At 41.2% G+C, this 25,822-nt stretch overlaps 1 protein-coding gene and 1 long non-coding RNA gene across 2 annotated transcripts in view; one reads left to right on the top strand and one right to left on the bottom strand.

Annotated features, from left to right (window-relative positions):
* The first annotated feature begins 3,167 nt into the window (after positions 1 to 3,167).
* The window catches only part of LINGO2 (leucine rich repeat and Ig domain containing 2), an 837,999-nt gene continuing 815,344 nt past the window's right edge, over positions 3,168 to 25,822 (top strand). Inside the window, exon 1 of the mRNA XM_048503786.1 lies at positions 3,168 to 3,210. The gene's annotated coding sequence lies outside the window, so the exon portion shown is untranslated. The remainder of the gene's footprint in view (positions 3,211 to 25,822) is intronic.
* LOC125436616 lies at positions 9,119 to 24,556 on the bottom strand. Its single transcript, XR_007245092.1, has 3 exons — positions 24,546 to 24,556; positions 16,698 to 16,707; positions 9,119 to 9,203 (listed from the first exon to the last, which is right to left on the bottom strand). It is a non-coding gene; the product is annotated as an uncharacterized LOC125436616 (long non-coding RNA).

Raw genomic sequence — 25,822 nt, 5'->3', positions numbered from 1 at the left:
ACCAAGCTACAATCTGTCTCAGAAAAAAAAATAGGGTCGTATATTCTACCACAACATAACTCTACATGCCAGGACTTCTTTGTTGTAGAATGCCCCACCTGGGTCCTAGTGCTTACCTAGCCCTGCTTACCTTACACCGCCCCCAGATTTGAAATTAAAAATACATAAACTATGAATGCTCTTGTATCAAAGTACCATGCTCAGTAATGCACAAAATAATGGTTTTGACAAAGGCAGCACATAAAAATGAATGATAATTCTCATATTTGTTTGAGACTATATTCTAATGTGGAAGGATACATTTTTCTCTACCACTGCACCTCAACTGACTGAACTATCATCTTTTTCTGAGACAGAGTATAGTTAAGTTCTAATTCATAGCCACTCAATTGGAATACTCTTACAGCTGTATTTCATAGATGAGTTTCCTTACTCCCTGTTCTGACCACCTGGTCCCTTCCTTTGCACACCAAAAGGTTTGTCTTTTCCAAGTTCTTCCATCTTCTCCTCAAAACCACCCTCAGGTCTCAATCTGAAAGCTCTGTTTATACGTGCAGGGAAGGGCACCACCTTTCTTCCTACCCACCATTTTCTCCAGCCCAATGAGATACCTTCCTCAGTTAAGGGTGCCACTTTCCCAAATATCCAGGTGTGCCTAATGCAATGACCCTCTCCACCCTAGCTACCAGTTCAACTCTTTCAGCATAGATATGCCTATGTTCCCATCCCTGCCATTCCTTCAGGGTCCAACCTGACTCCTTTTGTCACAGTGAGATTTGGTGGGAAATCTGGCTGGATCCAACCCCCAGTTACTGTGAGGATAGATTGAAAAGGAGAACCCTGTATGGAGGAAGTGGAATTTAAAAAAGTATTAGATAAGTAGACAATCAATTTTGTGTTTAGTGTCATTGGTTTCAAAGGGAAATATATTTCCCAGTTATCAACCCTAAATTTATAGTGCAGTCCTTAAAGAGTTTTTTTTTCTAAATCTAAACCCATTTTAGAAGGGTGAGGATATTAAATGTTTCAAGCAGCAGAGCACAGCTAGTGGTGTAACTGAATTTTTGCCTACTTTAATTTGACTTTTAAATACAGGTTTATTTTTTTGGTTTTGACCAGCTCTACTTGTAAATAAAACAATTTTGCAAAAAAAAAATACCGTAAGACTCTACAAATGCATCTTCTCTTCCAGAAGGACCCAAACAAGGTAGAGTTGCAAATGTGTCCTCCAAAGAAAGCTACACCTTTACAATCTCAAGACAAACAGTAATTTTTTTATATTCAAAATAATCTTCAGCAGAGCTAGAAAAAATTGGATAACAGCAAAGAGGCAAATCATACCTCAGCCTGTTAAAAGCTGATGACCTTTCTCCCAGATGAACATTTCCAAAGCAGACATAAAAACAACCAGTACAGCCATTTTTAAAAATCAAAGCATCTATGAAAAAACCAAAAAAACAGATAATTTTTTTAAAAAATGTTTGGAAAGTATATGAATATCTCAAAATAAGATAAACCTAAAGGAATCTAACCTTCACATATTCATACTTCCCTAAACATAGCAAGATAAATGCAGGAGGGTGGAAACTTTACCCTTCACAAGAGAGACTCCAGAATACTGAGAATTCTTAAATTTCCCTGAGTGATTCTGTATGCCTTTTCAGAGTCGCAAGGTATTTTCCACAGTCCCCCTCCCCAAAAAAGACTTTTGTCTCTTTCTCTTTCAATAAGAAGACCAGAAATACAGGTAGCAGATCTTCTCTGTCAAATATCACAAGACATTTTCTGCTTGTGAGAAGCCAAGGAACATTTAGTGCTACCTGCAGTGGAGTACTGCTCATTTTGGTATTTCTTGGGGTATGTCTTTCAGTCCATAAAGCATTTCCAAATTGGATCTGGCGCATTGCCACAACAAAATGTTCCCATTACATCATGTCGTTCCTTTAGAAGGATGTACTACCCAACTTTTTTTAAAAAAAACCAACCATTCAGTGGCAAAAGTTTCAATGTAATTGTTGAGATTCTCATCCTAACAGTTGTGGAAGTCATTAGAACATGACAGCAAAGCTTCTTCTTTTTTTGCCATCAAGTCATAGCTGACATATGGCTGCTCCATAGAGTTGTCAAAGCAAAAGACATTGGGAGGTGTTTTACCATTTCCTGCCTCCATGTCATGAGCCTGGTATTTCCTTGAAGATCTCCCATCCAATTACTAGGGTCAGGCGTGTGTAACTGGGCCAAGGTCACCCAGCAAGCTTCCATGTTACTCGTGGGGATTTGAACTTGGGTTTCCCAGATTCTAGTCCAACACCTTAACCACTACATCATGCTAGCTCTCTAGTAAAGCTTAACAGCCCAAAAGACCAATTCGTTCTGTATTTGTTATTCCTACATTTGGATAACTCAGTAGCTAGGTACAGATGATCTCCCCTTCCCCTCTCCCACACATTTACTCACTGCAATCTTCTGAAAGCCACTTTTTTCATGTGATCACACTCTGCAGATGATCAGACAGTTGCATAGATGCATGGGGGGGGGGGGGTATAGCCAGTGCACTTACATTTGCTCTCCCTCCCCACATGGTAATAAAAACAGGAGGGGTTGGCCCTTCCTAAGTGAGCTCATGAGATATTTTGAAAGCCTCAAAGACATTTTTGTTTACGCTTACTTCAAATTAATTGGGGCATGGAGGAGACTACTGACATGCTAAGATTGTGAGGGGCCTTTTTGAGAAATGTTCACCTCATTGACACTTTTGTGGTTTTCCCAACAAGGCAGGCACTAATAAGGATTCACAAATAGATCTCCTAGTCCTGGAAGGAGATACAAGTGAATGGCAAAATGGTATTTTACCTCCCTTGATAATACTATGAAAGTCATTCTGTAAAGGAGGTGCTACAGCAGAAATAGCCAGTGGTGGGATTCAGCAGGTTTGCACCACTTCAGAAGAACCGGTTGTTAAAATGGTGCTTGTAAACAACCAGTTGTTAAATTATTTGAATTCCACCACTGGAAATAACCCTGTCCTTTGTGGCTGCCAGCCTTACTTATCAGGGTTGGGACAAGTCCTTGTTGTTTCATGAAGATTATTGAGTGATTTTGGCTAAATCATGCTCTCTCAACTTCACCTTCTTCACAGGATGGCTGTTATGAAGACAAACGACATAGACAAAATACCATGCACGTTGCCCTGAAGATTTTGGAGAGAAGGTAAGATTGAAAATAGCAATTTTTATTTCCCCAGTAAGGTGTATTTTATTATGCTCTCTTCACAGAGATAAGTTTTCAATATAATTTTAAGGCAGTCTGAAAACCAATACTGTGACCAACATGTTGCATAAGGCAGGAGGACCTGGTTTCAGATTCCCACTCTTCCATGGAGCTATGGGCCTTGAGCGAGTCACCTTTTCTCAGGCCACCTACTCCATAGCCATGTTATAAAGATGGAGGTAATCTGGAAGAGAAAAAGGACTACTTTTGTCACTTTTGGATTTTTGGAAGAGGAAAAGGGAAAGCTACATAGATGTTACATAGAACGGTCAATATTCTCTGCCATGTAAAGGTACAATAACGTGGTTTTTAAAGGTTTTTCTATTTTAATATAGTAGATATTTTTGGAAGGTAGTTGCAAGTCTGCCTCTCATGTGCTGTATACCTGCCATTCTGATGACCTAGGTTACAATCCTCCTCCTCAGATTCTGCTATGGTTTACATCTTGAAAAGGAAAAGTTAGGCACCATTCTTTCTGCCTGATGTTTTTAAAGCAGTGGGGTAGGACAACTTTCTCACTTCTGCTGCTTGGTATTCCAAAGAGTACACACAACTTGCTGTGCCTACAGGTTCTGAATGCTTCAATATTATAGTCCCCAAGTGGAAAAAATCTGAAAGGGGGTAGAGACCAGAAGAAAACAGCTTCTAAGAACAAATACTCTGTGTGAAGGATACCAATAAAGGGACTATATTTATACCAGTGCTCATGCAGACAATTGCTGAAATAGCTAATCTTGGAAACGCTGTTGAAAATATTTTTTCTCAGAAAAAGTCCCCAATGTGTTTGCCCAGAACTGATCACAGAATCAACAGAAAAATATTAGCTCAGAAACTGGTTGTTTCCCACTTACAAAATGGAGGTCATAAGCTGCGGTTTCCTTTGCTGTGGGACCTTTTGAGCATGGGTTCATGGTCCCCACTGCAGCCTCCGCCCCCTTGGTCCAATGAATGCGGCAGCCACGCAGCAGCTACGCAGGACTCCCCACGATCCACTCAGGGGCTGTCCTGATTGGCTGCTGCATTGTGCTGAGGTGGGAATTTTTTTTATTGTGAAAAGGACAAATCAACGTCTCCACGCTTTGCCGAGGAATCCACGTGAATTTGAGCAGACACAATATGTCCATGTGCACTCAAAATGACATCCAGACGTAGATTTTAAGCGTTTAAAATAAAAAAAACCCAGGCTGCTCGCGTCTAATTGGATGGATGGCTCTATGTCACCAGCAGCGGTGGGAAAATCAAACCCGGAGTCACCCCCTGGGCTTCCCCATTCCCCCACGCTCAGTGTGGGGTTTTCAAAAAGGTGCTCGACCATCCAGGAGCAGGAATGCCACGCACTGAGGAGGAAGGAGAGTGGCAGAGTCGGGGTCGCTGCGTGGTCGTCGCTGAGGTAGTGGGGAATGCAGCAGGCCCCCACGTTATTTGACGTGAATAGCACGCAGCAAATGGTGAGTGGGGAAATGACCACTGCTAGGGTCTAAATGAATGCAGAAGCAAATTTCTGTGAGATTTCTGTTCTACCTAGGGATGCTCATGTCAGTGCAGAATTGCCAGGCCTGGGGAGACATGGAAATCGAAATCGAAATTGGCCACTGGGTGTGATATAATTTCTGAAGAAATCCTGGAAGCTAATTCATTCCTCCCTAGGAATTACTGGGAACTTTACAGTAAAACCATAGATGGTTTGGTAATTCCTAGAAAGTACTGACACCAGTAATTCCTAGAAAGTACTGACATCAGTCCCCAGAAAGTTGTACTGCTCTATCAGCTCAGCTGCTGGGGGAAGGAGGGGCTGGAGGATAACCCTGTATCAGTGCTACATTCCAAAATCCAGTTCCTGACATAGCAGTCCAGGCCATTCTGTTTTTGGCAATGTCACAGAGAGAATAGGGATATTCACTTTATATTTCCCCCATCACCTTGCTTTTCTCTCTTGCCTCCATTTATGATTAAAACTGTTCCCAAAGCTGCTTTTTCAACTAACTGTACTCGTCATAAAGTCAGCATCTTCACTCTTATATACCCCAGTGCTGGCTGGTATAAAACAGCTTACTAGCACCTGCTAATGGCTAGTACATTAGTCACTTCACATCCTGCTGTAAGTCTGAGTTGTGAATTTTTTTTCCATTTCATGTGAGGTTAAGACATAGTAGTTTGTTTATAGGCAGTTTGACTTTCAGTTAATCACACTATACCTATAAAAATCACCTCGATATTTGATATTTGGGTCACCAATATCATCATACCTTATTAAAATAGGAGACGTATTGATGATGCATCGTATTTAATCTTCTTTAAAAAGAAAATGTATTATTTTTGTGAACTCCTTTATGATCATGCAGATTCAGAAATGGAAGAATTCAGGGGTTTTGTAGTGTTGTAATGGTGTACAAAACAGAGGAGATCGCTAATATTGTAGGTATAGTGCATAGAAAAACAGAAAACCTCCCCACCCCCAATGTCCCATAAATGATTTTGTCATCAGTAGCTCAACACACTCCAAATTATGTTACTGTTCTTATTGGAGTTTATGTTTTTCCTGCAAATCTGGGGTATTTCCCATGTTTGTAGGAAGTTCAGTCTTGTCTCTCCATGGCTCTAATCTCTGGATTTAAGTACCTAATTTGCCATTTCATTTTTTAACTATCCAAGATGTTTTAAGTGGGTCACCAAAACTGGCAAAAACCTCTTTATGTCTTGCACATGAGGATAAATCAGTGGTGTACTGCCTATAGGGACATGGTCATGTGGGGGGCGCCGGGTGCCAACTGGGTCCCCATGCCTGGCCTCTCCCATGGCACGGTGACCCTGTCAGTGCCTGGCAGCTCCCCCCCAAGGCTGGGCCCAGTCGTATGACCAGGAGACACCAGCACGATCCCCCAGGCCCACATGCTGGCATGAACCCCCCAGCGGGGGAGAGGCCTTGGGCACTGGGGGATCACACAGGCGCACTTGGCCTTTCCCAAGGTACATGAGGCCTCTCCTTCACTAGCATGCCCAGCCTTTCCCACAGTGCGCGAGGCCTCTCCCCTGCCGGCTCACCCAGTCTCTCCTGCATTGTGCAATCCCCCTGCAGGGGAGGGGGGATCATGCCAGCACATGAGGCCGGGCCCAGCCATGTGGCAAAGAGGCCTCTCCCACACCAGGTATCTACCATGGCACCCTGCTACCCCTGCCTCCTGTCTGCAGGGAGGTGGGGGGGCTCAGACAGGCACCATGACAGCAGGTCAGTCCAGATCTGAGCCTCCCCCGAGCCCCACCCCCGAGCGAATTCCTTCAACAAAATTGAAGGAATTCCAAAACCAAACTCACCGGAGTTTGGTCAGCCCAAACCCAAACATGATTGTGGAATAATGATAGATTATTTACAAGTTGCTAATATTTGTATTGTTTATATTGTGAACTAATATCATTTAGAGATTCAAGGAGTACTGTAGTGTGTATATTAACACAAGAATTTTCATTATAAAGATTTAAAATGCATTGCTGTCTTAGGACAAGTGCATTAGCCCTCAGGGTGTAAAAGTGTTTTGGCTGTAGTAGTTTGGCAGATTCTCTTCTAGAGAATTGGGTTTGATTCCTCACTCTTCCACACGAACAGTGAACTCTAATCTGGTGAGCTGGGTGCTTCATGTGCTCCTCTACGTGAAGCCTTCTGGGTGACAGTTCTTTCATTCCCACCTACCACTCTCAGAAAGGTTTCTGGAGGGAAGAGGAAAAAGGTGATTCCCAGTAAAACCAGCTCTTGAGAATTCGCTGCTTAAAAGGTAAAAAAAAGAAAAGCTGGGCATGAAAACCAATTCATCTTCCTCATCAGAGAAGTCACTGTTCAAATGGATTTTCCTTGTTTGAAGAATTTCTGTCTTATAGCATAACCTGGCTAACTGGATGATTGGGAGGATAAAAGAGATGAGAATAAACCATTTAAATAAAAGCCCTATAGAATTAATCACTGTTTGTATAATACATTCAATAGTTCTTGAAAACAGGAAACATGTTGATCAGTAATGTCTATTTACAATCCAATGAATGTGGCCTCTGTTGGTAAGAGAAAAGGCACATTTCATTTTGAATGAGTCACAAACCTAGCATTTTCACAAGTGAATTAAAGGCATCAAGAACTTAAAATTAACTTTGTTGGAAAATGGCATAATTCAGGAAAGGGAGAAGAAAACAAAATTAAATATTTCTTTTGATAGCTAAGTTTCCAGCACACACCAAAAAAAGGGGGGGGGGGGTTAAGATTCCTCACAGTTAGGGTTTCTTTTTCCCCAGTACATAATTCTATGCCATCTGTTATATATACAAAAGAGTGAGATTAATGTGCATTATTTTCTTCCAGAGGGGATGTCTTTCACAGAGTTTATGGTGGTATTTTTGGATTTTCCATAAAACCTTTAGAGTTCAGGGTGACATTGTTTTTGCTGGATGATAATAATAGCATGAACAGATGTTCTCAAATTTCTTGGTATCTCAGTTGTACTGCAACTGAGGGGCAAACCAGACATTATCCTCTCCCCTCTGCCTAAGTAGCACCTAGCAAATCTTACCTCATGTTGCAGTATCTCAGTTCTCCAATGATATGGATTAGTGGCACAGAAATACAAAGGGTAAATTCTGCTAGACATCTAAGAAGGGGAGCTCGAAATGTGACTGTACATTTGGCAGCCACTGTATCTCCACAATAATGTTTGGTCCTAAACATGCGGTCCTGGGGACCCCAGATAGTTTATGTGGAACAGACTATTGAGTAGCAAAATGGCTTAGGTTGGCCCTTGCAGAAACCCTTGGTTTTACTGTGGTGTTTGTTTTTATTGTAATTCTTTTTCCAATACAAGATTGACTGCTAAAGTACTGATAAATTGACTGATGTTACAAGTAACAGATAGAATTGAGAGTCTATAGCCAACCACTATATTGGTATAGCATTCTTTTCACTTCTGTAAGCACCTAGGCTGGTTTCTGCATACGTCCTCTGCTTGATGAATGTGTCAACTGATTTCATTCATGGGCATAGCTACATAGAATGGTGCCCAGGGCAAGAATAAAAATTGCTGTCCTCCCCCATATCAGACACCCATTTTTGGGATAACTGTATCAAAGCAACCCTCCTCTGTTCCCTGAAATACCTGTTCCTGAAATAGGCATAAAATTAAGACCATCTTTATAGTAGACATCAATACTCCATTGAAACTTTTCAATTATTGATCATCTCCCTGTCATAATGCCTCCCTTTTTGGGGGGGAGGGAATTTTAAAACTGGAATGCTGGACACCACTCTGTTTCATTGAGATTTATTGTATAATCCTTGGAATTAAATTTTTAGTCTTTTATCGCTGCTTTTAAATGTTTAACTATTTTATATTGTTACGCCTACATGCTGTACACCGCACAGAGCCATTCAGGGATGGGGTGGTATAGAAGCCTAATAAAATAATAAATAAATAACCCCCCCCCTTAAATACCCCCAGTTCTCATAATTCTTCCCCATTGTTGGAAAAGAAAAGCCTATGAAAGCTAAGATAGTGTGTGTGAGAGACACTTTTTTTTTCACTCTTGAGATCTAATAATACTAGCAAAAATGTTATGATATCTGGGAACGATAGAATCTGCAATTCTGGAAAGGGAAGGGGAAGGAAAAGTGGAAAGAGAGAAAGAAAAAAGATGGAGAGAGATGGGTGAATTCCACACAGCATGAACATAACATCTTTAGGATGTTATAAAAAGTGTTTTAGGTAAGAACTTCATACAGCTCTCTTCCCCAAAATGCCTTCAGCCCATTTTATTCCTCCCAACCTGGGTTTTTCAAAAATTGCTAACTAGCAATCTCACACACACACCCCTCCCAGTTGAAGACATTTCCCACCTGCTGAGTGAACACCAGCAGGCAGGGAACACTATTTTCCTGCCCAAATCTCTTACTTTCATTTCCACTGCTTGCGCCCATCATTTTGTGTTCTGGAGCAGATTTTCTGTGAGTATTTCCTATGGAGGTTTCCTCTGTTTGCATCACATTTGTGTGTGATTTTGCTGTAAAAAAGTAGATGAATGAAGTTGTCTTGCCTAGCAATTCTGTGCATGTGTTGCTTTCCTTTTTTTGTTTTGAGGGGGATGACTGTGAAGCTATGGTGTCACATATATGCACATGTTGCAGCTTCTCCAGTTGTGTCACTGTAGCATCACAGACAACCCCCTGAAAACAAAAAAAGGAAAAACAACACGTCCATGAGATTGCCAGGCAAAACAAACTTTATTCACATATTTTTTTACAGTTAAATCACACTGTGGTTAAGAGTGGTGGACTTTGATCTGGAAAACTGGATTTGATTCCTCACTTCTCCACATGAGTGACAGACTATAATCTGGTGATTAGATTTGTTTTCCCTTTCATCACACAAAGCCTGCTGAGTGATCTTGGGCCACTTACAGTTCTCTCAGAACTCTCTGAGCCCCACTCTACCTCACAAGGTGTCTGTTGGAGGGAGAGGAAGGGAAGGCCATTGTAAGCTCATTTGAGAGTCCTTAAAAGTAAAGAAAATTGGTGTGTAAAAACAAACTCTTTGACCCTTTTTCAAAATACCTGATTATGTGCAGTGGAATTAATTGTCCACAAAACACATATTGTCCACAAAACACATTCAAACCTCTTATAGGAACGTGTGCTATATGATGCAAGGTGCTGTATGATGCAAGGCCTCCTCTAAAGGTGGCTACAGAGCAAAACAAAAAACACACACCATCAAGTCTCAACTGATTTATGGTTACCCTGTGGGATTTTCAAGAAGGTAAGAGGCATTGAGACATGATTTGCCCTTTGTCTGCCTCTGCTTCATGACTCTGGATTTCCCTGGTGGTTTACCATCCAAAGACTGACCAGATCTAATGAGATAGGACTAGCTTGGGCCAGTCAGATCAAGGCATGGAGCAAAACCTTAAGATAATTCACATGGGCACGTAAAGGCACAGGACATTAACAAACCAATTATTGGCCAGTCTGGTGGTATGAAGAATAAATTCCTTTGCTCAGCCAAACATGCCTATCACTTAAAACCTCTCCTAAATTAAGCCATTAAGTTTTCTTAGGGCCGTGGTGGCGAACCTTTGGCACTCCAGATGTTATGGACTACAATTCCCATCAGCCCCTGCCAGCATGGCCAATTGGCTATGCTGGCAAGGGTTGATGGGAATTGTAGTCCATAACATCTGGAGTGCCAAAGGTTCGCCATCACTGTCTTAGGGTGAATTTAATTGGCCATCCACCATCTCTCAACTTCCATTAGTTGTGCCATGTCCCAAAAAACACCTTGGAAGAGCAGAGAAAATAATGGTTGGTAGATCATTTAGTTTTATGGATGAAAGGAGGGAGAGCAGGACGAAGAAAGAAAATAGATGTAAAGGTGTACTGGGGGACATTTAAGATTGTGTGAGTGAAAGATGGATAGTTTAAGAGAGCACTGGAGAATCTTCTAGATACACACTGATGTATTTTTTTTCTGCAGAAGAATCTTTCTGCACCCCCCAGGAAATGTCAGCATTTTCAAAGTGGTAAACAAAAGCTAGACTTTTCATAATGATTGACTTTTTTCTTTTCTTGAAAAAAAAAAGCACTGCAAATATGAAGATCAATTATTAATAGATCATGTGAAACATTATTTGTTTTCTGGCCAGGCTTCTGAACCCATGTTAGTCTGGTTTCAAGCATGGTCATGGCATGGAAACGGCCTTGGTTGGCCTGATGAATGACCTATATTGAAAGAAAGGCAGGGGGAATGGCACCCTGTTAATTCTCTCAGCAGCTTTTGGCCATGGTGTCTTGCTGGACTTTGAGGAATGGACATTGCTGGACGTTGAGGAATGGGGTTGTGGGGTACTGTACTACAGTGGTTCTCCGATCTCTGGGGTCAGTTCCAGAAGTTAGCTCCCCGAGGTTCAGTCCTGTCTCTGATGCTGTTTAACATCTATATGAAGCCACTGGGATGAGCCATAAGGGGATTTGGAGTTGGGTGTCACCAATATGTGGATGACACTGAGCTCTTTGTTTCCATTTCATTGGAGTCACAAGAGATGCTCCATGTGCTGGGCTATTGCTTGGAAGAAATTATGGGCTGGATGAGAATCAATAAATTGAAGCTGAATACAGATAAGACAGAGACCATCTGTTCCAAATTCCTGCATCCATGAGATCCAGGGGTACCCGGTTTGGAATGGGATTGTATTGCCCCAGAACAATTGAGTGTGAGGTTCAGGGGTGCTCTTGGATGCATCACTGACCATCATAGCTCAGGTGACAGTGGAGAGCAGGAGGGCCTCTCAGCAGCTCCAGCTGGTTTACAAGCTTTGCCTGTTTTTGGACAAAGGGACTTGGCCTTAGTATTACATTCTCTGGTAACCTCCCAATTGGATTACTGTAATGCGCTCTATATGGGGCTACCCTTGAAGATGATCTGGAGGCTGGAACTGGTGCAGCATGTTGCAGCTAAACTGCTTGCTAATACTTTTGGCTGGATGCACATCACACTGGTCCTCAGAGAACTGCACTTGCCTCTCAGTTCTCTTCTGGGCCCAATACAAGGTGTTGACATTAATGTACAAAGCCCTAAATAGCTTGGGCTATGCCTATCTAAAGGAACTCTTGAGCCATATGTAAATGCCCATGCACTGAGGTCATAGAGGGAAGCTCTCATTGTGGTACCACCCCCACCCCCCGCCAAGAGGGCTTTCTCAGTGAGCCCCCTCTGCCCCCTTCACGACACCTATGATTTCACTGAGAAAATACTGTCAGTTGGCATTGAGTGATAGGGACACCCTGTATGGGAAGGAAACTTTGTGACAGTTCATTTGTCTTGCATGTTGTTACTGAACATAGTAGTGCTTAAATAATAAATATACCTGTGTGAATCAGACCTTAGAGCTGATGATTTCTGTTTGTACAACCTATTTACCTTTTAGGCCTTACAGTCCAATCCAAAGCCATGGTGGTCAGAGATGGCTCTGCCACCCTCCCTCCAGAGGACTTTCAGGCAGTGTAGGGAGGCGGCAAAACAAAAAAAATAAAAACCTACCTGCCTGAAAAGCCCTCCATAGGTCTGAACAGAGTTATGCCACCCTTTCAGGGTCCTCCTAACTTGCCCCTAACTGCTCTGGCAGCCAAGTTTAGACTGGCACAGCTCTGCAGGGAACAGGAATTTCTGAGTCAGGCACCGAGGTTTTTTGCAGCACCTGCCTACCTCCCAGTTTGCACTCCCTAATGGTGTAAGTGCTACTGGGGTGGGCAAACACACTGCACATCATTGTGCCTGATCCATAAGCCCATTTGCTCCCCCCACTCTTGAACACGAGTGGGCTGTTAATTGCATAGCTTCATGCCAGATATTCCTATAAAAGTCTCTGGGATATTTCAAATAAGCCACTACATTTCACTTACATTGTCCTTCTTTTCTCCTTGATTTGAATGCTTTCCTCAATAGTATTTTACTTGACTAACTTCATTTGTCCCTCAACTACACATGAATAGAAGTTGTGGGGCATATCCATTTAAAATGTATTAATGTCATTTGGTTGTATTTTTGAACATACCTTTCAGATGAACTGCAGTAATATATGACATACAATGAATTTCTTATATTGTATATACAATTTGGGCTTCCTTTGAGGTACATTTTCCATGTTCCTGAACATGAAAAGTAGATGTTTTAGTATGATTCATCTCAGTTGAAGTCTTACTGGAGTATTGCCACTGACTGGGATGCATCACACCATTCTTCTCAATGGCCAAGGGGTGTGGCTTGCCCTTCAGTACTTATGTTGTCAAGATTTACTCCAGCATAGACTATGTATTTATATTATTGTAAACCATTAGAGCCTCCCAGCACATCTTGAAACCACTTCAAGGAAATATATATATATATAAGTGCAAAAATGCCAAGAATCCCTGCCAGGAACACTTCTCTAAATGAGCTAGGAGGAGGCAAGTCTCAGAGCAGCTGGATGGTTCTGTACACATATTGGCATTTAAGATTACTTACTTTCTCCTTCAAAATATGAGAAGGAAGGGAAATGTTATTGAGAAAACATCTTATACATAAGATATTTTGCTTATGGTAATGGACTGTTTCTCTTTCCAGACCTCACAAGCTTTCCATCTGAACATTTCAAAAATTAGAGGGGGGTGGGTGGGTAGTAAAGTGTTAGATTTTCATTTTCACACAGAATACTCTGGATTTTTATTGGCTAGGAGATTCTACATGCCCACTACAAAATTCTGTCTGCCACCTAACTTTGTTGACAAATGATCTTCAAAGGTACCAACATGGTGGGAACTTGTTCCTGTGGATGCTTGGGTCTATTAAAGTCTATGGGAAATGTTGCAGGCTCAGGGACATTTTTTTAAAGCAGGGGCACCACATTTTGCAGCATAGCTGTAATTGATTCTCCTTAGAACCTTTAAATTTGGTAAAGTTTGGTTTGGGGAGCCCAGTTTTATGTACCTCCCATCTTTCATTAGAGTGTTTAATGGTTTCCACTGGAAGATGGGGGCACCCATTTGGAAGACCATAAAATTGGTCTTTGTGTCCCAAACTTCACCAAACTTGGGAGTTCTTCTAAGGAGAGTTAAATGTACCTAAACTTTAAATTTGATCCTCCTGCCTTGAAAAACTAGAGCCCCCTAAATTTTCCCATAGACTTTAAAGGAGCTGATTTTTTTTACATTTCTGAAAATAAAGCCAAAAAAACCCCACCTCATTTACTGATATAAGTATTCAGCTTTTTTCAGCTTTACCAAAATACTCTGGGTCCAATAAAGTCAAATCCAAAAAATACTGGGGGGAATGGTGTTAGAGAGGTATTAAATAGTATTTCTTTTGAAGAATAATAACAACTTCATAACATTATAGAAACACAACAGTAAAACAGTCATATCTTTTCTGAGAAGAATATGACACTCACTGACAGTTTAAGTGGCACCAGAGGGGAGGGGCTAGTTCTGGAGTGAACATTCTGAGCAAACAACCCGCTCCCTCCACAAACAGTAACCATTCTATGTGAATTAGGCTTTGTTGCTTTTTCCAACAAATAGTTCAAACCCCTGCTATGTATGAAAATATTATTCTTTGCATGCATAGCCATCATTTCATAGATTACTGCAGCCTACTGCATAGGTTATTGTGTATGGCCATCTTGTGTATGGCTAACCTAGTTTGTTTTATTAGAGAAAATCATGTTTTTGCTGGTCTTATCTGCTTCATATGACTTGGATGTCTATATAACATTAAAATGTAACTGGTGAAATGTTGGAGTGGAATGGGGTGTTAACATATCTGTTTAATCAATCAGTTTTATCAATTTTATTTCAGCTGCCTTTGCTTCCACAAAAAATGTCATGATGGACTATCTGTATCTATCTGCTCTCTAGCTCTATTGTATGATAACTTCTTAAGTATGGGGCAAAGGATGACATAAATAGGAGGTCCCTTTTAGGCCTTGACCAGACCCAGACCAGATTTACGTAACTCAGCAAGGCTACTGTATGATGTGCCCTGCAATCATTACTCATGACAATCATCACTTAGACAACTGTAGTCTGGCTTTTAAAACCATTAGTTTGGTTATGAAATCATGTAAGTGCCATCAAAGACACACATGACTTATGGTAATCCCAGCCAAGAGGCATTCAACATTAGTGAGTAGCAGAGGTGGCTTGCCTTTGCTTTCCTCTGCAGTGTCTTCCTTGGTGGTCTCCCATCCAAGTATCAACCTTGTCTAGCTTCCAAGTGTGGACAACATCAAGCTATACAATGCCACCTTTCCTTTGATTTGATTAGAGTGCTGGGAAATCTATTGGAGATTCTTTTCACCGTCACCACACCTCTTTATAGAGCTACAGTTAACAAGGATAGAGGGAATTATTGCTGTTTGAAGTCTGTGGATGAAGTTTCATCATCATCCTATGCTAGGAGGCTAAAATTGAATATTTCATTTTTAACTTCGTTTGAATTCTGTTGGCATTTGAGTCCACGTCTATGTATCATTTCAGTTCAGGAAATTCCTGGATCGTGCTTTGTCACACAGTAGAAAGCTTTGCCATTACCTCAACTACAAAACATGGTTGGACTGCTTAGCCATACTAATTATCTATAACTCTACACAGTTACAATGAAAATGAACACGAAACAACAACCGTCTGCAGTATTGAAGGAGCAGAACCAATATCTTAAATGGTTGAGATCCAGCAGCTGAAAAGATTATCTGCAAATATGAAAAAAGAATGTAAAGGGGCTTCTCTTTTTTTAAAAAAAAGAACTATATAGTCTTGTGGCAGCTGGCATGACAAATATGTCTATTTTATTGGGTATCCGAGTTAATATATTTGGTTTATGAAAGACATATAAAATGTTTCTCTATTAAGATAATGCCCAAGGGCTGCAATAATAGTGCTCTCGCTCCATTTCCAAAAACATCCCTAGGTATGTTTTTTTCTATAATGTAAAGGCTCATTCACACACACAAAAATTGTTGCCCTTAGATGTGGAACTGTTTTACTTGTGCACAGATTTAATAGCCAAGGTAACTGAATAATCCTCTTTTAAAGTTTGGGGTTTTTTTAACAATTACATGTTTTATTTTATGGAATGTTTCCAAGAATAAGGTTAAAAAAACCTTTTTTTACTTTTCCCTCCAAAAACTGATTGCTCTTGTCAGGCTGGATTGGGCACTCTCAAATGACTCCTTGAGGCTTATTAATGAAAAAATAAAGATGGAACATTTATTTACAGATTTACAAGTCTATAAGTTACAGAGATTATTTTGCTTTGCCTTTACTTTGGCAAGAATACTTTGACAAACCTTTTAGTTGTTTCAGATAGTTCTTTGACGGAAAATCACCCCCCTCGCACACACACCCACACACACATTTAGGCTAGCCTGGGCCACTGAGCACGACGTGCGTGCACCGCGGTGAGCAGGGAGGACTCGGCTGGCAGGCCTGATGCCTGTGCTCTGGATGACTGCTGCTCGGGGGGGCAAGGGAGGGGTGCAGAGGAGGCAGAGATTCTAGAAAGGCACAGAGCAGTGCACGCAGGACTTGCTGGAGGGTACAGCAGGCTGGCCCCTGCTCGAGCAGGTGGGGTGGAGGAAGGGGGAGCCAACCGTTTTTTTTCCTAAACTAAAACCTCAGCATTCAGGTTAAATTGCCGGGTTGGCACTTTGCGATAAATAAGTGGGGTTGGGGTTATAGTTTGGGCACTAGGTCTCAGAAAGGTTCGCCATCACTGAGCTATACATACAGCCTCTTGAGCAGCAAAGCTCACTTTCTCTCAGCACTCTACCTTTCTTTCTGGTCTCTCCTTCCAGGTTTCACCCTCTGGCCTTTTATAGACAGCTGCAGCAGCAGCCAGCCAATCAGGTGGAGCTGGGGATTAACTCCTTACATTTCCATTCCTTTTCTCTGTCAGAACTGCACTTTAAAATTAACCCTTCTTCAACAATCTCTCACAATATTTAACAATTTTGTAATTCTGTATGAAGAAACCATCCAGTGTCAGTGGATTCTCACCAGACAATGGTGAAGAGCTTCCAGTAGCTATGAATAAGAATCCAATAGAAAGTTCCAGATTCCTGCTGCAGTCCATTGAGAACCACAGCGTTTTCCTCTTGAGGTCAAGGGACCCTTAGGAGCTGCATGTAGTAACTTTGCTGAAGTGAAGCAGGTATGAGTTCAAGTCAAAGAAATTCTCATGTTCTTGGTGCTGCGGGATGCAATAACAAACATAAAACAGAATTAGGGTGATAGTGTATTTATCACATTGCTTTCATATTTCTGTTTAGAACTGTGACTAGCCCCTAGGTCTCCCAGCAGTCTTCTTGTGCAGGAGTGAGGGAATCCAATTCACCAGAATGGAATCTGCTGCTTATGTGGAGGAATGTGGGAATCAAACCCAGTTCTCAAGATTAGAGTCCATTGCTTGAAATCACTATACCACACTGGCTTTTAAGTGTTTTGGCTATCTGGAAATTGGAAGATCTATTGCTTTCTTTTTTTTCTGTTGTCAAGAATAAGATTTGAAGGTGAAGTATAGTAAAACATTGTTATACACTTGTAGACAGGTCACCTGTAAATGGTCATTGCTAATTTCCTTTTTAGTGTTGTTGTTGTTGTTGTTGTTGTTGTTGTTGTTGTTGTTGTTGTTGTTGTTGTTGTTGTTGTTGTTCTTCTTCTTCTTCTTCTTCTTCTTCTTCTTCTTCTTCTTCTTCTTCTTCTTCTTCTTCTTCTTCACCTCCATCAAGCGCATTCTAGAATAATAATATTTGCCTGGGAATATGCCCATTTCAGGATAAAGATGACACCAGATTTGAACATTCATCTACCATTTCCTGGGCCATCTTTATTCTAGAATGCTCCATTTGGGTATTGGGGCCTATCTAATTCTGTCCCAAAGGCACTAGGACCCAAGTGGAGCATTATAGAACAAAGACTTTCCAGGAAATGGCAGATGACTTCTCAAATCTGGTATCATGTTTATTCTGAAAAAGGTATGTGATTATTATGCAGTGCTAAAGATCATACTTTGAGCCACAGGAATATAAACTTCCATATATCAGTATTATTTATGTCCATTACACCTCCACATATGTATAATCTGCATGTGTTTTCTTTTGAGTTAGTGAGAAAAACTAGGGAGGTATGTTAAGGAAAGCATATTAAAAGATTAGCATTATGGACAAGAATGTAAATCAAACAATGGGAAATATGGTGTATGGATGAAGGGGACCCAGATGTTTATGGGGAACAAAGCATCCCCTGTTTTTGAAGGCAAATGCTGCCTGAAACATGGCAGAATGTTTGGTTTTCACAGACTTGAAATTTCTCACAGCAAATTTCTTTCATAATAAGGTGTCCTTCCTCCAAATGCCAAGAGTAATTTAGTTGACATATCTTCCCTATCAGTTTTTAACTGGGTCAGCTTGTGATCTTGGCAAACCTGTGACAGCATGTTGTGTTTTAAGTACATGTGAAATTATGTTATTTTTCATGACAGAGAAATTCAATATAGACATACCAATTCTGATAAATGTAGCAAATATTGTGAATCTGGAGGTGGGGGGCACACAAGAAAAATATTTTTTGATTGGTACAGGTAATGAAATATATGCAACAGCTAAATGTGAAGTCTAAATTAGTCTATCCCCAGCTTTTGCTCTATCAGCAAATCCTGTGCACTGCAGATACAGTATTTTTTTCCTGTGAAGTAGCCACAGGGGATTGAGACAATTTCTTAGAAGTTGCTGTTTGACTGCATAGATCTGCAGTGTCGCTCTACAAAGATAGTTCCTACATGTACCAGTGCAGATGCAAGAAGTGACAAGTCAGAAATGAATTGTTACTCGGTTTTGAGAAGCTAGGCAAAAGTAATAGGCCAAGTATTACAGTCCCAGTACTTAAAAGCTGGACAGGAATAGACGTGTTTTCATGAAGTACAGCCCATGTGCCAAGATCAATCCATATTTGTCAGTGCTAATGAAAGGATGATGGCAGAAGACCTTTCCTTCCAAATAAAAAATTACTTCCTGAAGAACTGAATTTAGAATCTTCTTGCAATCTGTTTGCCAAGATAGCTTGTCCAGCCCGAAATATCCACTCAAGGATGGAGCACATACTGCATTGCTCACAGGAATCTTTCTTAAGGGCACACTTGCCATGGTGAATGGATCACCCAACCTAGCCATAGTATATAGAAATTTCATGGTGCATGGATCACTGTAATTGTGTTATCAGTTTTGGCATGTTTGTACATACTGCGTAGGCTTTGTTTCTACTCTAGAGATTGTTTAAAAAGCTGTTTTCTCAGATGTCTGTTTGGGGGAGAGGACAGGAAAAGGAGTTGGAAAGCCACCTTGAGACTCCTTATAGGAGAGTGGCATGGTATAAATTCAAACTCAACAGTTGCTCAACAGTTGCAAAGAGGGAACTGATTTTTCATCAAGCCAATCAGCTGAGTAGCATGCACCAGTTAAGTTGTCAAATTCCTGTATATTCCAATAATACAACACTCCAGGATCTTAATGCTGGACTGGCAGCACTGCAGGCAACGCACTGCAGAATCCTTTTCCCTGTATTTTATGGTGGTAGTTCTAATGATTTAATAAAGTTTGTGTTAAATCTGTGAGCCACTTCGAGCCTGTCTTTGGAGAGGTGACATATACAATTTTGAAATAAATATCAAGAATGTAGCATGTTGCTTTGTTTGACTTAAACTGATGGTATAAGATGAAGACAAAATCACAGCTACCAAACATGCTGAGGATGTTCAATTTATGCCATTGACAGAAAATGATAGACATCAGTATTGAGGCATAGTGTTCATAATTTGGTGTAATCCTCTGCAGACTTATTCCAGCCTAAATTCGTTGGTAATTCAGAATGATGTTTCCTTGGTTGTAAATCTATAGGAAGGGAAAAGATTCATTCAGCAGTTTGAAAATATTGATAAACTTTGGTATTTTATGCCCTCTAAATAATTTGTTTGCATCTGCAAACTCTGTTACCTCAAAGAATCTGAAAAGAACTGAATATCAATAGGTTCATAATCCTCTTTTTCTTGTCATATTTGCAGTGGGCGGGGGGTGGGGGGGAGATCCAGCCCAATTGTAATGCACTGCAGATTAAATGTGTACCATAAAAATGGTCTTATTTGATCAATCAGTAGGAGCAAATGAGAGAGAACTTATCCCACCCCATAGATGAGTAAACATATCTCCTCCCTGTCCTTAACAAGACTAGAAGAGTTTGGATTTATACCATGCTTCTCTCTCTCTTTAGAGATTCTCAAAGCAGTTTTCAAAATTTTTCCCTTCCTCTCCACACAACAGACACCTCATGAGGTAGGTGGGGCTGAGAGCATTCTGAAGAATGGTGATTAGCCCAAGACCTAGTAGGCTTCATGTGCAGGAATGTAGAATCAAACCAGTTTCCCAGATTAGAGTCTGTCATTCATGTGGAATCCAACCTGGTTCTCCAGATTAGAGTCCACAGTTCATAATCACTACACCGTGCTGGCTCTCTTCGCATTTTGACTCATTGCAGTTTTGTGCATCACCTACCATACCAAAACTCTCCGTTATTTCATTCTGTGCAATATACCTTGTTTACACTCGAATCAATCAGTCATTTGCAAGGCACTACTGTGTATATTACCCTAATGGTCAAAACTCTTTCCCCTTACTGAACCATAAATATGAAGCTTGCTTTGTAGCATCTGTTATGCACACTGCATGGAGATCAGGAGGAAGAAATGTATGTACTCTCAGAATCCCTGTTATTAATCAAGGAATGACAGCTGTTTTTACATTCAATACCCTTGTCTTTGACTAGTAGAAATCAGGGAAAGCTGATGAGATTGAAAAACTTTCCCTCCCTTTCCAGCAGATCGTATAGAATGGCCTTGCATTACCTGAACTGAGATAATATATTTTATTTCCCCTGAATTGATTTTCACCTCTCCAGAAGACAAAATCCATGTAACAGCTGCTACACGGATATCCAGCAAACATTTTTTAAATTAAAAAAGAACAAGCGAGAACCTGAATTAATTTTTATTACATGAGAAAATTCACATTATCTCCCATAATGAGGGAATATCTTCTTACTTTAAGAAGCACAGATGACATGAAGAAGCCACTTTCTTTCTCTCTGTCGAACACACACAAATGTCCTGTAATGTAGTTAATTTTCCATGACATGTATGGGCCTCTATACTGAGTAAGTTTGTACAATTATGGCCATTTTAATTCTTTGGATTTCCTAATTTAAGCTATTTATATACTGCCTCTTCAGCAAAGTCCTTGAGACAGTTCATGAGAATGAAAATCTATAACACAGAAAACTGTGAACACTAATGTAAGATACAATCCACCAGGCCTACTAAAACATAACCATCTTTAAAACTAAGTGTAAAATACAGCAGTATGGACATCAGCCAAGTAAAATCCCAAATACAATCAAACATTAACAACTGAAAGTGGAAAGAATTAAAAACGGCACACCATTCCATAAAAAACAATGGACATTTTCAAAAGGTATTGGTCTAGAATTAAAAAATACACAGTAATGGTACCAGAGGCAAAGGGAGAAAGAGAATGTTCTATAGTTGATGGTCATCCACTGAAAATACTCATTTGCTTTACCTCAGAAGTTAATTTACTTCAAAAGGAACAGTGAACAAGGGAGCACATGAGTGAAAACAGCAGTTCATCTGTGTGGCCTCTGTGCACAGTCCCATGTGGGAGTGTGCTTGCACAGGCCAGCCACACAGCTTTTCATAGCAAAAATTTGAGCTTTAGGACAACAATTGGGTGCTCCCCTCCCCCCAGATTGGCCTAATCTCCACCCAGGTCACATAACAGGGGAGGAGGGGCACATCCTTCCCACCAGATCTTTCTTTGCCATCACAAGGAACAGAGATGTTCTTGTTGGGATATTTGCAAGTGTCTGTCACAACTCAGTCATGAAAAGATTAACTATGTGTATGTTAACATGCTGCTGAGATCACTGTTTTGTGACCAGCTTTATTGATTAGCTATTGGTCAGTCAGTCAGATCTTCCGGACATGCCAGTGGTTACGTAGCTGGCCCTGCACTGGCGTAATGCCCATTGGGCAAGGTGGGCAGCTGCCCAGGGCATCACCTTGTGGGGGGCATAAAAATGCTGGGTTCGTTTTGGGGTATTTTAGTGGTTTTCCATTTGTGACCTGCAGGGGGCGTAGTTTTTAAGCTAGAGGCACCAGATTTTCAGCGTATCATCAGGAGACTGTCCTTATGCTACCCCCCAGGTTTGGTGAGGTTTGGTTCAGGGAGTCCAAAGTTATGGACTCCCAAAGGGGGTTCCCCTATCCCCCATTGTTTCCAATGGGAGCTAATAGGAGATGGGGCTACAGTTTTGAGGGTCCATAACTTTGCCCCCCCTGAATAAAACTGCACCAAACTTGGGGGGTATCATTAGGGCAGTCTCCTGATGATATCATGAAAGCTTTGAGACTGTGCCTTCAGAAATGTCCCCAGCCTGCAACTCCCATTGACACAATACAGAAAAGTCAATGCAGAACAAAGATTCTTGGGCAAATTTCAGGATGTTCTTGTAGGGAGGGCATTTTTGGATGTATCAGCACCAAAATGTCAGTGTATCATCTGGAAGCTGTCCTAATGGGACCCCCCCCCAAGTTTGGTTAAGTTTGGTTTAGGGGGTCCAAAGTTATGGTCCCTCAAAGGGGGTACCCATCCCACATTCGTTGCTAAGGAGATGGGGACTACCCTTTTGAGGGTCCATAACTTTGGATCCCCTGAACCAAACTGCACCAAACCTTGGGGTTGCCACCATGCCAGTCTCCAAATGATACCCTGAAATTTTGGTGCTGATACGTCCAAGAATGCCCTCCCTACAAGAACATCCTGAAATTTGCCCAAGAATCTTTCTTCTGCATTGAGTTTTCTGCATTGCTGTCAATGGGGGTTGCAGGCTGGGGGGGGGGCACATTTCTGAAGGCACATTCTCAAAACTTTCAGGGTCTCATCAGGAGACTGCCCTAATGATACCCCCCAGGTTTGGTGCAATTTGGTTCAGGGGGGCCAAAGTTATGGACCCTCAAAACTGTAGCCCCATCTCCTATTATCTCCCATTGGAAACAATGGGGGATAGGGGCACCCCCTTTGGGAGTCCATAACTTTGGACTCCCTGAACCAAACCTCACCAAACCTGGGGGGGTAGCATAAGGACAGTCTCCTGATGATATGCTGAAATTTTTAGTGCTGATATGTCTAAAAATGCACCCCCTGCATGCACCAATGTCCTGGTGCAAAAATGTTTTGGTCGTGGTGGAGTGGCCGACCGGGGGGGGGGGGGATCCAATTCAGGTTTTGCCCAGGGCTACAGTTTGTCTCATTACGCCCCTGTGGCCCTGTATAAAATTGGTTCATGAGAACCTTCAGGATTTATGTGGATCCACAATAACAGAGAGTATCCATTCCCAGATATGCCCTTAAGTCCCTGAAATGGTGGCTGAACTATGGCAACTTGTTAATGTGTGCCCTTAGGAACACAAGCCTTGTCTATCTTAGCAACTACTGATGATTGACTGTCAGTATGGGAGCCATTACCAAAGTTTTCATGTGCAAGACCTCTGGTAACAACACTGCACATTAATTTGCTTGAACTCAGAGCCATCAGACATCCTCTGGCCTTTTTTGCAGATCTCCTTCAGGGGAGAGTCAGTGATCCTCATCCCCACAGAAAACATGGTGGCCAAGTTCTGTATCAACAAGAAGGGTGGCACAGGCTCCCGGTCACTGTACAAAGAGGAGTGCAAGATCTGCAAGTGAGCCATCGTGCATGGAGCCTCCCTAGCAGCAGTTCATGTGGCTGGCACATCCAACACTATGGCGGACAAGTTGAGTCGAACCTGCAAGTCCCACCATGAATGGAAAATAGCAGGAAGTATCTCCAACCAATATTTGAGGCATGGAGGGGGCCAGAAATAGATTTATTTGCTTCCCTGATGAATGCCAAATGTCGGATGTATTGCACCAGGGAAGGGGTGGGAGCATACTCCTTCAGGCATGCCTTTCAGATTCAGTGGTCAGTAGCATTGATGTATGCTTTTCCCTCAGTACCACTAATGCTCAGGGTAATAGCAAAAGCCAAATTGGATAGGGACAACTTAATTTTAATTGCACCTTTTTGACCCCTCTGGCACATGGCTGGAGGGAGGCACATCAGCCTGCCCCAGAAACCTGACCTCCTGAGGGTGAAACAGATACTGCACCACTCCTTACATCTAACAGCCTGACTTCTCACTACTTAACCATTTTTTAGGACCAATTTTATTTTCAAATTTTTCAATTTGTTCTACTATGCATTATTGAAACAATTGGGGGTTGAAATTGTCATCGCCATATTATCAGCATAACTGTTCATTTTAAACTCTTCTCCATCTACTTTCAATCCTTTAATTCTAGGGTGTTGTCTAAATCTCAGTCACCAGCACTTCTAGCACAAAAATGAATAGAAATGGTAATAATGGGCATCTTGAAGTTCTCCTTTTTCAATTTGAAATCCATCAATTAGAATTCCATTTGTTAAGATTTCCATGTGCTGTTCCATATAAATTTATAGAACTGTATCCAATTTATAAATCTTGAGCTGCAATTTAGACTTCCGAGCATTTTTGTTAAGAAAGTACAGGCTATATTATCAAACGCTTTTTCAGCATGTAAGAACATAAACACACTTTCCTCTTTCACAAATTCTGTTGTATTAATCACAAAATGGACATTTTCCTTCTTATATATCTTTGTTACAGAGCCAGTCTGATCTGAATCAATTATTTTTATACTACATTTTTTTAAATCTCTCCACTGTTATTGATTTAAAAAGTGTGTAAACCACTGAGATAAGTGCATAGGATTGTGGCAATGTTGGGTTGTTACCTTCTTGATAAATCAATGTTACATATGCTTCTTGTTATGATAAGAGGAATATTTTTCTTTACTTATTTCATTCTTGACTTTCTGTGATGGCAGTATTAATTTTTCCAAGTATTTATAATGCATTGCTGTAAATCCATCTGCACCTGGTACTTTATCTTTTTCTTCAGTTCTTTTGTAGCTTTTGATATTTTTAAAAATCATAATAGGTTGATTCAATATATTACTATATTCAGATGTATGTATTTAATGTAGTCCTCTAGTTCATCTTCTAATGCTCCATATATGCTCCTTGTATAATTCCAATTAGAATTCTCCTTGTTCTATCATTCCAAAATGAAAAGAGCAAACTGTTCCTGAATTTCTTTTTCTACATGAATAGTTCAATATCCTTTCCTCACTTCTGTTATTTTTCTTATTTAAGTTTCTTTCCTGAAATAATGTGTCAGGCACCATCCAGGTTTATTTGCCTGTTCAAAATACTTCTGCCTTAAAACAGCTGAATCCAAAGCAGGGGGAGGGTAGAGTGGCAGCCAGGGATGGCATCATGGCAGCACACCTGCACTGCCTACAAAGTGGTTTCAGGCAGCATGAAAATGGAGGGGGATTTAAAAAAAACCTGACTGCTGAAAAATCCCATTTGGAACACAGATTTATGCCACCTGTTTTGGTGGTGTAAGTCAGCTGTCAGGGCAGGGGGCATTCCCTGGCTGAAAGTCCTTTGGGAGCCAACTGAAGTCAGCTCAACTCCTGGAAATGTCCCCTCCATGCCAGTGGAGGCTGTTGTGGTGGACACCCACTGTCACAGGACTGAACTTCTGGATTTGGGCACCTTAGCAGCTGACCATCAAGGAAAGTCCCTCTGTGTTAGCATCCATATCACTGCACAGCACTAGTAACACAGACACCAGTGTAACCTTTCCACCACTTTCAGTGCTCCCCTCCTTTGGATCACACAGTTACCTTCTCAATTTGTATCTCCCCAATTTCTAACATATCTGATTAATGAATGAGTATGTTGCTTTCAGGTGTGGCCCTGGGAGTTACACTAAATATGCAGCAGGTGAGAGGGGAAGGTTAA

This window comes from Sphaerodactylus townsendi, linkage group LG07, assembly GCF_021028975.2.
Source record: "Sphaerodactylus townsendi isolate TG3544 linkage group LG07, MPM_Stown_v2.3, whole genome shotgun sequence".
Lineage (NCBI taxonomy): Eukaryota > Metazoa > Chordata > Lepidosauria > Squamata > Sphaerodactylidae > Sphaerodactylus > Sphaerodactylus townsendi.
The sequence above is the reverse complement of the archived record's forward strand: the minus strand, read 5'-3'. Positions and strand labels throughout refer to the sequence as shown.